Here is a 15,805-nt window from a genome sequence, read left to right on the forward strand (position 1 = left end):
CAACAGTAACAAGCACAACAAAACTGGAATGATACTTGATATTCATTAGATAATAGAACTGTATATACTGATCTGAAGAAGTCCATTATATACTGCTAAGTGAAAAAAGAAAGCAAAAAGGAGCGCCTGGGTGGCTCAGTGGGTTAAGCCGCTGCCTTCGGCTTGGGTCATGATCTCGGGGTCCTGGGATCGAGTCCCACATAGGGCTTTCTGCTCAGCAGGGAGCCTGCTTCCCTCTCTCTCTCTCTCTCTGCCTGCCTCTCTATCTACTTGTGATCTCTCTCTGTCAAATAAATAAATAAAATCTTTTAAAAAAAAAAGGAAGCAAAAGAGATTCAAGGAGTTCTGCTTGAACATCTGAGTATTAACTTTTGTTTTATTAAACCATATTATAAGCAATACATTTTTTAAAAATTGGGTAGAAATGAACACTTTTGAAAAATGGCAGAGAAAGCATTGAGGTGATTTTGAGTTTGCATTCAAGGAGCTTAAAATAAATAGATGACAGACTTAAGTTAAAAAGAGAAAATACTCAATAAGAGGCATTCATTCCCTATAACCAAAACACACAGAAATGTCTTAGGGAGCTGAGGCGTAGTTAAAATGAAACTGAAAAGGATTTGGGTAGAATGATGGGATTTTGTTATACCCTTCCAAGAATATTCTAGATCAAATTAAGTCAGAGGCAGAGGTTGGGAATAGCTGAATGAGACAAAATGAGACTGGACTGAGAGATTGATCTTTTTCAGTTTGCTCTGCCCAATAGACCAGCTCTGGTCAGGCAGAGAAGATACTAGTCGTCACCTCACTTGAATTCTTGGGAACTGAGCCCATTAAAATGTTTGGTTATATCCAATTTTGCCGTAATTTTTTTTTCATGTAGCCTAAGAGTGTCAAAATAATTTAGAGATAAAGACATTAATTAGCATTTCTAAATAAATTTGCTGAGCTATAATCTTAATCTGGTAATATTCTAGATACATTGAAAAAATAATTTAGTAAAAGAAAATGCTTATTAGCAATCAATCTTGAAAAGATAGCACAGCCTCAGAGCTCATAGATACAGATGGCTCACTCATGGTGGGATCACAATGAAATGCTAAATAAGCCAATTTGTACACGATCTTCGTCTCAAGTAATAGAGTATTTGTTTTGTGGGATTCTGATTTCCAAAATTACCCCCCAAGTAGACCTGAACATCATTCAGGCAACTACTTAGCACTTAAAAAGCTTTCATGGAAACAGATGGCATTAATAAATAAATCTGCATATCAAACACTCACTGATAAAACTATAAGCCAGCTATGAAAATTAAAATCCAAGTAAAATAGGTAAATAGGGGAAAAAACAGTTTAGTGTGTTCCCAAATACAGAAAAATAAATGAACCCTGGAAAAGTTCTTAAAATGGCAGGTCTAAGTTTCAGAAAAGCACCAATTAAGTCAAATTAAAAAGTCTCAATGTTTAAATTCTAGTCCAAACTTGTTAACTATGAATGGAGGAAAGAATTAGCGATTTAGGTCCCCAAGGTAGAACGTATGTAGATGGTGGCCACGTGGGACTCAGACATGACCTCGTGGCGGCATCTAACATTCGTATAACATAGAGCTGCTAATCAGACAACAGCTATCAAAGGAAGAGTTTCTGACAAAAAATAATTGCCTGCATATTTTTAATATCCAGCAATCTAAGTATCAACTACTGTCACTTCTTTATCTACACCAAGACAGATTCAAAGATATCCACAGATTGCGTTAGCCATCCAGGGTACAAGAATGTCATTTACTTCTTTCTCTATTTCATAAAATATATGGACCTGTTTTCTATTTAATACCTAAAATAAACTTCATTTAAACATTCCCATTTAATTACAAATGTGTGTGTGTATCATATATATATATATACACACATACACACATATATTTATATATAAAACAGAGACTTGCGGAATAGAATGTTCCTCCCAACTTGAGGAGCAAATTACTAGTGTGTGAAAGTCCCAGGGCTTAAGCTTTTTTGATTACTGGAAAGACACTGGCCAAAATCCCCTTAGAATCTCCAAAGGGTGTATGCAAAATTTGCAATGCAGTTTTCACTGACAGTAAAGGGCACGAGACGTGCTGTCTACCACATATAAGAAGTGTAAAGAGAAGTTCATGATTTCTATGCCAACTGCATTTAAGAAAAGCTGGTAAACAAGTTTGCTCCATCAAGTTTACCTTCATGCTAAGATACCACCTCCATTCTTGCTGAAAAACAGTAGAAAGATGTATATATATATAGAGAGAGATGTATAGATTAGATAGATAGATGATAGATAGAATAGTGTTTTGAACAATTCATCTTCACAACTGCATTGAGTGTTTAAACAGATGTACCATGATACAGGCAGGCTAGGACATATGTTTCTTGGACATCTGGAAAACTCTCCCAATTGTGCAGCAAAGAATGTCATTGAAAGACCTAGAAGGAGATATTCAAAATCATTGCTTTCCATTGTGCCTTTCCTGACACAAAATACAGAAACTACTATGGTTTCTTACTATTAGTCATGGACTTACCGGCCTTGGACTGAGCTCTCCTATCCCATCCCCCCACTCCCATCCCACCCCCAGCCAACCTGCCGCTGGGCCTCTGTCCACGAATCCTCTGCTGCACCAATTACTTTCACAGCCAAGCGTCCCGAGAGAAAAGTCTGTGCTCACTCTCTCTCCATCCTAACTTCCACTCCTCCCTCAACATTCGCTTTCTTGGAACCCATTCCTCCTGCAGTTTCTGGGACTTGACACCCTGGAGTGTCAATGTTCCCCCTTCAGACCACTGTTTCTCAGTTTTCTTTGTCCTCTTTCCTCTGCTTGGTCTTTGCAAGTAAATGATTCCCTAGAGTTGTCCTTGGTTCTCTTCTTGGGCCACCCAGAAGGGTTCCATGAAGGAATCTCACCTATACTCCCCTCTTTCTCTTCTGGCCTGGTCTCTTTCCTAGTCTCAAACCCTGTGTATCCAATTACTGCTAGAAATATTCACCTAGAGTCCCAGGAGAACTTCAGCCTAAAGTTTTATAACTTACATTATCAACATCTTTCCTTCCCACCCTCCACATCTATTTATGCTCCTGTATTTCTTGTCCTTACCACTGGAAACCTCTTTTTGACCAAGAAGGCATACTCACTGAGTGAGAAGCTTGAAGTCCTAGAAAAGAAGAGGTGATTTTGCCTTCACCTCCGAGCTCCGGCATGATGTGACAAAGAGTTGATGACCCATAAATGCTTTTTGAATGAGAAACTCTAAGTGAATTTTATAATGAAAACCTTTGAAGAGCTAACCAAAAATTGAACAAGCAACAAAAATGTAAAACATTGATACCAATTTTTTTTAAAGAAACTGGAAGATAAAAACTGGCGCCTATGTACTATTAAGTTTGCAGGAAATGTCTCTAAGACACGGTAGCAACAGACATTCAATAAATATTTTTTATTTCATGAGTTAACTCACTTGTCAAAAAGCTCTATTTTAGATTTTAACTGAATATTTGAATAGCAAACTCTTAAGATTTTTTGATATTTGTTACTTCTTAGCAACAAAAAGCACGAGTACCTACTACAGTATGGGCTTTGGAGTCTGTAAAGCTTGGACAGGAGTCCCGGTCCTGACCCTAATTTCTGTAGGACCACAGACAAACATCTTCTCATCCTAAACCTCAGTTTATCTGTAATGGTTTTAATTACTCTCATCATGCATGTCCTGATTTCATCTCAAAAAATTTCAGGATTATACATGGAAACTGCCACACCAAATAAAATACACAACCACAGAGCAAGACCAGGACATGTTAAAATATGAGACTTTAGGATGTCCCAGCAGGGTTTACCTGCACCAGAATTAAAATCTCTGGGAGTGAATCAGGTATCAGTTGTGTTGCCCAATGCTCAGTTAACTTGAGTACCACTGCCTTCAGGGAGGGCAGTCATATGTACTCTACAGTCTTCTATCATTTAAAGTGCTTTTGAACACATTCATGTCATCTGATGCTTTCAACAAATCAGGGAGTCATGGACTGATTCATTCATTCATTCATTCATTCAACGGACAATGATTGAGTACAGGGCACTGTTTGGGTGCTGGGGGAGAGGATGTAGGATGGGAAAGAAGACCAGACATTCCTTAGTCATGGAACACACAATTCGTATGGCCATCTTTACTCAAATACCATCTTGAATAAGTAAAATTACATCAGCCACGTGTTAGGAAGGAGATACATATGTCACTATGAAATCTCACCCTGGTCGTATTGGCAAGGAAATCATGCTTAAGAAAGGTTAATGTACATCTTAAATCAGCCTCCTCAACCATGACTAATAGTAAAAAACTGGATTTGTTTTACAATGAGCATTCTGCCACCTGTGAAACTATTCTTATTAAATTCTGGCTTCCATGTGTACAGACAACAGAGTGCTAAGTTCCAGGGAGCTCACATGTGATGAGCTGACCTTGAATTACAGCGATTTAGAAGTGCCAAAACAAAAGAAAAAAAAAAAATCCCAAGGATGCCCTGAGACAGAGCTTCAAAGCTGTGGCAGGGCCAAGGTCTAGAGATAAACAGAGGTCAGACAGGCCAACTTCCCAGAGAGCAACCAAAAATAGAAGATTCTCAAGCACGCCCATTCATTGTTGGTAGATTTTCCCTTCTTGAGAAATTTGACAGGGCACAATGTTTAAAGTCATAATTGTGCACATCCTTGGATCCGGAAATTCCACTTCTAGGAATTAAAATTTCAAATATCTGCTCAAAATACAAGGATGAGATGTGTTTTATTTTGAAAAGTTATTTATAATTTTAGGAAGTCGGAAACTTAAATATTCTTTTAGTGTTAGACATTTAAGTATGGTTTAGCAATAAACTCAAAAATGCAGCCATTAAAAAAAATAAGGTTTTTGAAACAGAACATTCTTACTGCATAAAAATAAATGGAAAAAAGTTAGATCCATTGTTTGATCTGGATTTTTAAGATTATACGCACAACAGCCATGTGTATGCGTCTGTCTGTAGCAGATGCTAATAGGTATATGCAACAAAAATATTCAGATATACTAACATTAACCAACTCTGTAATTTTATTTCATTTTCTGTCCCCACTCCTACCCCATGAACACGCCTCTAAAATGAGAAGAAAAACAGTGACAAGCCTTTATAAAAAGAACAGTTTCTTGTGAAGAACCACATCTCTCTGGCTGCCCTGGAGGCTCCCAGACCAAAATGAACAAAGCGACAGGCTTCTCGAAGAGCAGCTTCAATGATGAAATGGATGAGGAGTAATTTTCACATGTGACCAGGGCATTAATGGTCTTCCAAAGAGCATCAGTTTCCTTCTCTTTTAGAAGCCCAGAGGAAAACATATTAGTGATCTTTAAGGCCATTAAAATTATTCAAAAAAAAGAAAAGAAAAAAATCTTATTCCAACAATTTTGGGACAAAGCAGTCCTAATGTAGATTTATTAGAGTAGAATAAGCCATTCTTTAAACTGTCTGGATAGTCAGGATATATGTCTTTGAAGACTCCTCTCTTTCTTGCTCTCGTCTTTTCATTAATGTAGCTCTTGCCTTCACATATGCCCTCTTAATTGGGATAGCTGGACTATGTAGGCATAGTAGCTACATTATCTTGTATGAAGCCAATAGAGGATACTGTGATATCAGCAAAATGCAGCATAAGATTCCAGATTTAGAAAAAAGGTCCCTCTGAGAAGCTTCAGGCGGTGACAGGTTGACAAGGCAGTATCTGAGCTCATGGACCGCCTAATGGAGGGACACGATGCACTTTCACGTCCGGTCTACTGAGCCCCGTGGATCTGGGGGGAGATGCACAGGCTGCCCTCCCAGCTGGTGGCCATCTGCCTAAGTGACAACTGCCAGATGGGGGGTGGAGGGGGCTGAAATGCGGATCAAACATTAAATAAAAGGATTTCTTGAAAAGCTGCATTGACATTGATTATTCATGTGACATTCTAATGTCTTGGAAGTTTTCACTTGAAATATTTGGGTAGGAATAAAAAAAGATAAATTCCTGGATGAATAGGTCTAGTGTGCTAGACATGAAGTGCTTTGAGCTTCCTACAGAAAACACACTGAATTGATTTATAAGCGGACCTGTTCCATTCAAACTTCAAACTCAGATCAAAGCATCAATAAATAAAGTTTATCTCCTCCCCCATGGGACAGGGAGCATTGGCTCTTCCCTGATCACATTCCCAGTTGCTGCTGGGGTAGAGTTCCCCAAAAGCTGTTCCATGAACCTCTCACCTGTGTGTTGTCTAACTTTGAACGATGAGGAAAGGGAAGAATGGAAAATGATGGCAGCAAGGAAACTCTAACAGATCTCTGGACCTTCCTCTTGGTTTGGTTGTAAATCTAAAACTTCTCTGAAAATTTAAGTCCTAGAAAATAAAACAAAAGGTGAAAACTGCCCTAGATCTCACTGATTTGTAAGTCATAACTGGAAAGGAAATGCAGTCATGGAAGGGACCAGAATATATAACCTTTTTGCTACTTTCCCTTATCCCATTTTGAAAATATTATAAGGAAACAATTGTTCTGCAGCACCACAATTCTTTAAAAGTTACTTTTGAAGTTCAGGGCAACATTCTAGACACAACAAACAACAATGTTTAAGAAGAATGGGAGTAATAGTAGAGACTCTATACTTGCTGTTATTAAGATAATAGTAATTAACAGAAAGAAATGAATCAGAGAGGTAAACAGATTTCATTTTTCCTTTAAAAAATTGAATTGTATATAAAAAAATATAAAAAGGCTTTTTTTTTTACCACCACCCAACTTCCTATCAATTCAGATTGAACACATTACAATGAACATGAACTTTCAGTGCAGTTAAGAATAGAGGTCAGAATTAAAGCATTGATCACCAAGGATGTTCAGGTCTTCCTGATCATCACAGAATGGGCAGGGGTGTTGCTTCTACAGATCTGAACACGCAGGACTTGAGTGCATCAAAACTTCGTCTTACTCTTCGATGGCTGTCTCAATGGTGAGGCCAGTTGATAAGCTGTCCACAGACCACTGTTTATTCCCTCACTTTTAAGTCCATTTCTCACTTTTAGGCAGGCATTTGGGTCTGTGCAAGCATGGGTTTTATCAAAATTGGCAGTGCTGAGGCGAAAATCTCTAATGAAAACAGACAGATGCAAATCCTCCAGTTTGATTTTTTCTGGAACGTTCAATCTTATTTCAACATAACTGCTGAAAGAAGCTGTAAGTTATTTTAATATATTTACAGTCTTATAATTCCTTCTTCTATGGCTCCTATTTTCCATTTGTTGGATAGCTGGTCTTTTCCTGTGTGTGTGTGTGTGTGTGTGTGAGAGAGAGCGAGAGAGGGAGAGAGAGAGAGAGATTTGAGAGGGTAAGAGAGAGAACACAAGCAGGGGGATGAGCAAAGGGAGAGCAAGCACCAGCAGGCTCCCCACCGAGCAGGGAGCCAGACCTGCACCTTGATCCAGGGACTCCAGGATCATGACCTGAGCCGAAAGCAAACACTTAACTGACTGAGCCACCCAGGTCCCCCTTTTCTATTGTTTTTATTGTGGAACTGCCCTTGGACACATATCTGAAAATGATACAAAGCAGTGTTTATGTGTACATTAAGAAACAAAACAAAACAAAAATAAAAACAACAATAACAACAAAAACAAAAACCTAAATCTAAACATGTTTATCTAAGCTTTAAATAGTACTATGAAAAAAATAAATAAATAAGTTCAATTTAGGCTCAACATTTGATTGTCGGATTTACTTCTAAGAAAATAATGGATACCAGAAATCTTTAACAATCCCTACTGAAACACAGATACGCATCTCTTCGAACAAGTAATGATTCTGCATAGAAAGCATATTCAGATGTCTATGTGTCATTTTAGAAATGACTACTTTTCTATAGAGCAAGTTGAGTGAACATAAGTCAGATAGCATGGGACAGGAAGCAAACAAATGCATTGTACAAGCATGGACAAATTCTTAAAAACCCTCTGGTAAGGCAAAGAACCAAGGACATGTAATTTTTACTTAAGATGTCTAAATTAACACCAGTTGACCCTGCAGTTTCCAAGTCCTCAAAACCCACAGTCAGTTCCACATTCTTCCAAGAAGGCACGGCAAGCTGTTGCCTATCTCTCTCTATTGTTTGATATACTCTTGGGCGATCCATTCTCCCTTCCTGCCCTGGGGGGAGGGGGCAGGCATTATTTTCACAAAACAAGGGATTCATCCCAAAAACACAGATTTGGATGCAACTCCCTGAGTCCCCACTTAAGTTCAGTTTGCAGAGAATGTAAACTTCCAGGCTCTGTGTGTCAACATTAGCTATCAGACCTCACCTGGGATAATCGCGGGGGTGGGGGGTTCCGGTGGGATATCACATTTTCTCTGGGGCTATGCTTTAGTGAAACATTTCCTATTTACTGGCCCAAAAAAAAAGTTCTGTCAGGACATATTTAAGTTTCTGGAGTATTTTCTGGTGCCAAGACAAGCTTTTACCTGGACTGCAGCGGCTACAAATCCCTGACAGATCTAGGTAACGCAATACTTTCCTCTCCTGACCATTTCTCCCGGTTTTTCAGAGAATAGCTAGAGTTTCAAAGGCGCTCCCATTTCGGAGTAGTTTCACTAGTGCTGAAGAATGCAGACTTGAGTGTCAGAAAGAAAAAAAAAATCAGAATCTCCATTTTGCCACTTATTTAGCTAGAGGATTTGAACCATGATACCTTAATGCTCCCAGTTTCACCATCCTGATCCCAGCAATGACTGCTAAGTAAGATAATTCATGAGAAGTGCCTAGAACAATGCCTGGCTCGTTAAATGATTGTTACCAGTATCATTAGTATCAACTGACCATAAACCTAGTCCTCATGGTTTCTCTGACAGCTGTGACTCACCTGTCTTACAAACCACAATTAGCATACAGTAGGAGCAAAAATGCATGATGACATCTGACTAGTTTCTTGACCACACATCCATCCAGGAGACCAACTAAGGCTGCTGGGAATACTCAGCATGAGTACTGACCAGGTGCTCTGTGTCCCTGAGCAGTGTGAAGGTACTTTTAAGATAAGGCAACATGGAGCACTGGGTGTTGTGAAAAAACAATGAATACTGTTACGCTGAAAAAATAAATAAATTTGAAATATTAAAAAAAAAAAGATAAGACAACAAACTAAGGATTTCCTAGTTAAAACACTGCATGCTTCTAGCAGAGCCCAACTAAATATCATCACCAAATAAATGTTTTTAAAATTGGAAAGCTGGGTAGGGGCATCGGGGTGTCTCAGTTATTTAGGCATCAAACTATTCTCGATCTTGGCTCAGGTCATGATCTCAGGGTCCCAAGATGGAGCCCTGTGTTGGGCTCCTCACTCAGCATGGAGTGTGTCCCTCCCCTCACTCAAGCTCACTCACTCTAAAATAAATAAGTCTTTTTAAGAAAATTAAAATAAGAAAGCTGGTTAAGGTAGCAACACTTGGTCAATAGGAAAATGATGCTCCGTAGCCTTATTACCACTTCGCAGAGTCTTCTTTGCGGTGAGATCGCCCTTCCAAAAATCTAGAGTTCCCACCTCACCCCCAGATCGGTAGAGAAAAGTCTTCCAGTTATGATCATGCCTAACTTCCTGTTTCTTGGTATAGTCTTTCTCTCAGTCATGATCACACTCTAATGCCACAACAAAGAACATGTTCCATTTAAAGAGCCTATGTTTGTGTAATAGCTTAGTTATAAACCAACGACAAAAGAAGGACAGAAGTCCATCATTTCAAATGCTGACTATGTAACCATACTAATACACAGCCATAAACCCCTCAAATCAACAATACACTATCAATACAGTTAAAAATATATATATATATATTTAATTTCTACCAAAAATGTGAGCACAATGAAAGTTAACTGACAACCAAGGGAACAATGAAAGTTAACTGACAACCAAGGGAGAAAAAAAAAATTGCAGTTTTCTAATACACAAAGAGCTCTTATAAACCAATAAGAAAAACATTCCATAGGAGGATAAAAAGGGTTAGAAATTTTTTTTAAAGACATTCTTCTGTAAGAAGGTAAGAGAAATGCAAGTGGCTGATAGATCTTAAAAATTTAGTCCCAATATTAAGTAAGTTGAAATAGTAAAATGAAACAGTATTTATATATAGAAGTTAAAAATATCAACCAGTATATGTGTGTGAGGGAAAACACTTATGTGGGTGGGAGTATAAATGGCATAACTTTCTTAAATATCAATTATAACATTTAGACAAAATTTTAATGTGTGACATCTAACTTAAAAATTAAAAAGTTTAAGGATATATGTACAAAGATGTTCCAAGGTATTCATAACTGCTAAAAAACTGAAGATAATGGGGTGCCTGGGTGACTCAGTCAGTTAAGCATCTGACTCTTTGTCTCAGCTCAGGTGTTGATCTCAGGGTTGTGAGTTCAAGCCCCACATTGGGTTCCATGCTGGGTGAGGAGCCTACTCGAAACAAAACAAAATGAAACCAAAAAACTAAATAAATAAAACTGAACATGAAAGTCCATCATTAGACAATTCTTTAAAAAGATTTTATTTGGGGCGCCTGGGTGGCTCAGTGGGTTAAGCCGCTGCCTTCGGCTCAGGTCATGATCTCAGGGTCCTGGGATCGAGCCCCGCATCGGGCTCTCTGCTCGGCAGGGAGCCTGCTTCCCTCTCTCTCTCTCTCTCTGCCTGCCTCTCTGCCTACTTGTGATCTCTCTCTGTCAAATAAATAAATAAAATATTAAAAAAAAAAGATTTTATTTATTTATTTGACAGACAGAGATCACAAGTAGGCAGAGAGGCAGGCAGAGAGAGAGGAAGAAGCAGGCTTCCCACCGAGCAAAGAGCCCAATGTGGGGCTCGATCCCAGGACCCTGAGACCACGACCCGAACTGAAGGCAGAGGCTTTAACCCACTGAACCACCCAGGCACCCTGACAATTGGTTGTTAAAGTATACTAACATAACACAATAAAAAATAAATAAATAAACAAATAATAAAAATAAAGTATATATGTATTAAAATTAATCATGTAATATTTAAAATATACAAAATTTATTTAAACTCATACTTTTGATAGGGAACTGAGCTCCCAGGTAATCATGCATTTTATGTTACCACTTATGTAAAATTATGCATAGCTGAAACAACGGAGAATAAGAAAGGTCAAAGACATGATTATTTGGGGGCAGTAAATTTCCAAAGATAAGTTAAGTATGCTGTACTATTTACATCTTACTATGAATGTGTACTCTTTTAAGATAAACAACATTTCACTGGAAATAGAAACCGCGCTTCCTCCACTGAACGGTCAGGGTCCTCTAAAAGTGTGTGAGTGGTTTGCAGCTACAGTACAATTCTCAGAGAAGATGATGGTCCAACGTAAGATTTGGGCAGCCCGACTGCTCTTGGGTCACAGCAGTTCAAGCACTGCCACCCACTGGTTCAAGACCAGAACCGGTGAGAGCAGAGCAGCAGCAAAGATGAGCGAGAGCCCCTGCGGACCATCCTACTGGCTGGAACAGCCCTTGTAAGGGCCCTGCTGCTCGGCAAACTGGAAGCTCAGAAGGCAGGCAAGGGAAGAAGCCCCAGCTGGACAAGCCGAAGCTGGGGCATTAGTGCCCCCTCCTCCCCGGCTCTTCCCATCAGCATCTGAGCAACAACCTACTCCAAAAGACAAAGACAAAGGCACTGGCTGTCTCTGAGATCTTGATTGGGAAGGTGAGATGTGGTTGGTGATGCCAGTGTTGTGGGAGGAGGAAAACTTCACCTACCTTGGTCCCCAGCTGAGCACACAGGGGTGGAGGCTTCCAGAATCACGTGGGACCCACTCTCCAACTGTGGAGCCCAACGAGGGCTACCTAGCTGCCGGAGCCTCTCTCTCATGGAGAGCAATTGTCCTAAGCACAGGGCACCAAGGTTATCTGACCACACACTGCTCTGCACTGCTCCTTCCACGGTGATTCCTGGACACATCTCCAGGCAACAAGCTTCCCTCCACACTTGGACTTGTCTCTAAAACCTTTGTCTTCTGCTGGTTCTTTTCCACCACTCCAGGACTATGACATCCTCTCTTTGACCCCTGGTTCCTCTGGAGCTCATACTGTCCACAAATTTTCTCCCCTTCTTTATCCCTGACTTCAGAGAGGTCTCCTGCTCACCTCCAGACCTCCCTTTTCTCAGCGAGGATCCCAATGGCTGGCTTGCCATCCTCAGATCCCGACTTCCGCTGTCCTAAGTCGGTTCCGCACCAAATACCCGCTCTGTTCCCAGAACCCACAAGCTCCAAGGACCTTTCTTCCCCTCCACCTCAGTCCCTCTTAAAACATCCACTTTGCATCAATATGCTGTTTCCTGGCCAACATAGCTAAGTATCTCAGCGGCAATGATGTTTGCTTAAATGCTCCCTGTGTCCATGTGTGACACCATATTAAAGCTTTATAATTTTAGCTTCAAAATAAACCTTAGAGTAAGAAATACTACTGCCTGCTACTTAGAGAGTCAATTCTATGTGCCTCACCCTTTTTCTTAAGTTCACATGCACTCACTGATTAACAGAACTCTATGAGACAAATACTTTGCCATTTCTATTTTATAAAAAAGCACATTTAAGCACAAAGAAGTTATCTATTTGTCCAAGGTCATAAGGCTGCTAAGTGATGAAGCTGATTACAACTGAAGGCTGGATTGTCAATAAAAAGTAACTCCGACATGCATCTGTACCTGCACGGCTGCCCTTCTCCCTTCCCAGGACAGGTGAGGACCTCCTCACATCTCAGCAAGGTCCTTCATGTGCTCCCGGAACAACGCCCCTTGACTTCTCAGGGACTGGTTCTTCCATGCCTCTGCTCTCACCCTCACTGCAGTTCAGCCCTTGCCCCATCATCCACCAAAGCTCCTCTTATCAGGTTTGTCTAGAAGACCCCATTCTTGCTGAAGGTAGCAGGACTTCCTCAAACATAAGCTTTCCAGCCTTCTTGGCAGGATTGATCCCACTGTCTTCTCCTCCTTGATATTCTCTGTTCTCTTGGCTTTTGCCATCGACACTCTCAAAGGTCCTCTACTAGGAGTTTCTCTCAGTTTCTTGATGGCAACTCCCTTCTCATTGATCTAAATTCTGGAGACTTCTAGAGCTAAGTCTTAGGACTCCCTTTTCTGTTCACATTTTATTCTCAAGGAATTCCCATCCAGGCCCACAGTATATTAGAAGAGGTTCTAAGTAGCAAATAGCAAAAACAGACTGATAAGCTAAAAAAGAAATGTGTTAAGAGGACTTAGGGAAGCTCACCAAATTGCTGGAAGGGCAGGTAAACCAGACTGGAGGCTGAGTTGCCACGAAAACACCACAGACCATGCCAGAGAGCTGGCTACCTTGGGCTCAAACAAGCAAGACCACAGTAGCTAGGACAACTTCCGACCCCAGTCAGGAGCAAGAGCTCTCTGACACCTCCCTCCTGAGCCTCGAGCTCCTGAATGAAAGTCTAGAGGGGTAAGTCTGGGTGGCAGAGCCCAAAACTTTGGTGGCAAACAAGGCTGGGAATGTACCCAGTGTCTGTTCCTTTAGGAAACGGACTTTTATGAGCTAAGCACATAAAGTGGAGAATTACCCAAACGTGGGCAGGAGTTCCGATGTTGGGCACTCACCATAAGAGCTTTGCCTCGTGGCCGGATGTGTCCTCTGTATCCTGCAGACTGTCCTACTTCTATGTCTACCTCAAACAATTTTTGAGATCTGGTATCTCATTTAGGGTACTTATGCTTATCTCGATTTAACCTATCTGAAGCCAGTCTTTGAGTCCACAACCTTACTGCCTGCATTTGTACTTTTTAATACATTTCTCGACATCTGTTTGCTCATACTGAGAACTGAAGGGTCCACCTTGATACCTTCTTTCCCTGCTACCCTATCCCCAACCTAACACCCAGTACTGTTTGTTTGCACTGGAGCATCTCTCCCCATTCCCTCGTCTCTTTCTACCCCTTCTCTCACCACACTTTTACCTGCATTCTAACTTCTGTACTGGAAACCAGCCTTTCCTCTTGATGGTCTCTATTCTATTCTCACAGCAATTTATAAATCGTTCAAAAGGGGGTTTTGGAAGATGTTGCTATCAGATTCAAACTCCATCTATGGCTTCCCCTTTACAATTATATAAGAGGTCTTTTTTTTTTTTTAAGATTTTATTTATTTATTTATTTATTTATTTGACAGATAGAGATCACAAGTAGGCAGAGAGGCAGGCAGAGAGAGAGGAGGAAGCAGGCTCCCCATGGAGCAGAGAGCCCGATGTGGGGCTCGATCCCAGGACCCTGAGATCATGACCTGAGCCGAAGGCAGCGGCTTAATCCACTGAGCCACCCAGGCGCCCCTTTTTTTTTTTTTAAGATTTTTTTTTATTTATTTATTTGACAGATAGACATCACAAGTAGGCAGAGAGGCAGGCAGAGAGAGAGGAGGATATATAAGAGGTCTTACACAGAGTTTGGACCTGCAGACTTGCTCCTAGCTATGTCCTGTAAACTCCTAGGGTTATCCCCCTTCACTGCTTGGGATCTGCAGTTACTGAAGAGATTAAGCTTCTTCCTGGTGCAGACCCATCACTAATGTTGTTCTTGTCTCCTGGAATGGAATACCTCCCTCCTACTTCAATTGACTCCAACCAGAGATACAGTTCTCCACTGAAACACTATTTGCTCAATGAGGCCTTTCCTGATCCTCCAATGTTAGCTAGTTTACCCACATGCCTTTGTTTTTTTATATTCTCCTCTTCCCTGAAATTTATGATAATTTACATAATATCACTGTCTGTGATATTATGTATCAACATTTGGCTCCCCAACTTAGTAATGTGAAGGTAGAGGCTGCCTCTGTCTTCTTTACCAGTGGAGACCTAGAGTCTTTCTAATTAGAGGTAGTTGCCTGATAGCATTTGAGGGAGCAGAGAGATAACCAACCTAGTCATGAAGGATATCCCACCGAGGGAACAGAAACAAATACTAGACTGTCCCTGCCCCAAGGAGGCTGAGTAGATATTCATGTGAGAAAAACAAGATAGAGGTTGCCCTAGAAATCTTTAGTTGAGTGTACTTGGTCAAGATAGTCCCTAAAAACATCAACTGCCCAACTTTATTCTGCAGTAAAGGAAGAGGAATGGGGTCCAGAGTAAGCAGGACTGGGATCAAGAGTCCCCACTCTACTTTGAAAAAAGGGACAAGAAGAGAAAGGGCAGGATGATACTCCCCCCAGGAGCTGATGATAATGATTTGAGGAGTTTCCTCTCCTGTTGCCTCCCTTCCCCCACCCCACTGTGGGGCAGTTCTTCACATACCTCATCCCTACAAGTGGCCGTTGGTCATCCATTCAGTGTCTTTCACTGAGTGTCTATTATGTTCAAGGTTAAAAAAAAAAATCACAATTCCTGCTCTTATGTAATTTAAAATCCAGTAAAAAATAGTACAGACATATAAGTAATGTTATCATAAATTAATGTTAGTTATGTTGCTACGGTACTTACCAGCCTCCATGGTGTGATGTCCTTATTCCACAAAAAGTGTGTTCAGTGCTCTACGAATGGCATGATCAAATTACTATAGAGACAGAGGGTCTCCTTCATACTTAAATTTTAAAAACAATACTTAAAGGTATGTAAGAGTAGTCCAAACTACTCGACAAGGTTCTGGCTAGACCCAAAGAAGGATCTTCCTGAAGGGAGAGACATGGTTTTCATTGAAAC

This window comes from Meles meles, chromosome 14 (genome assembly GCF_922984935.1).
Source record: "Meles meles chromosome 14, mMelMel3.1 paternal haplotype, whole genome shotgun sequence".
Taxonomy (NCBI): Eukaryota; Metazoa; Chordata; class Mammalia; order Carnivora; family Mustelidae; genus Meles; species Meles meles.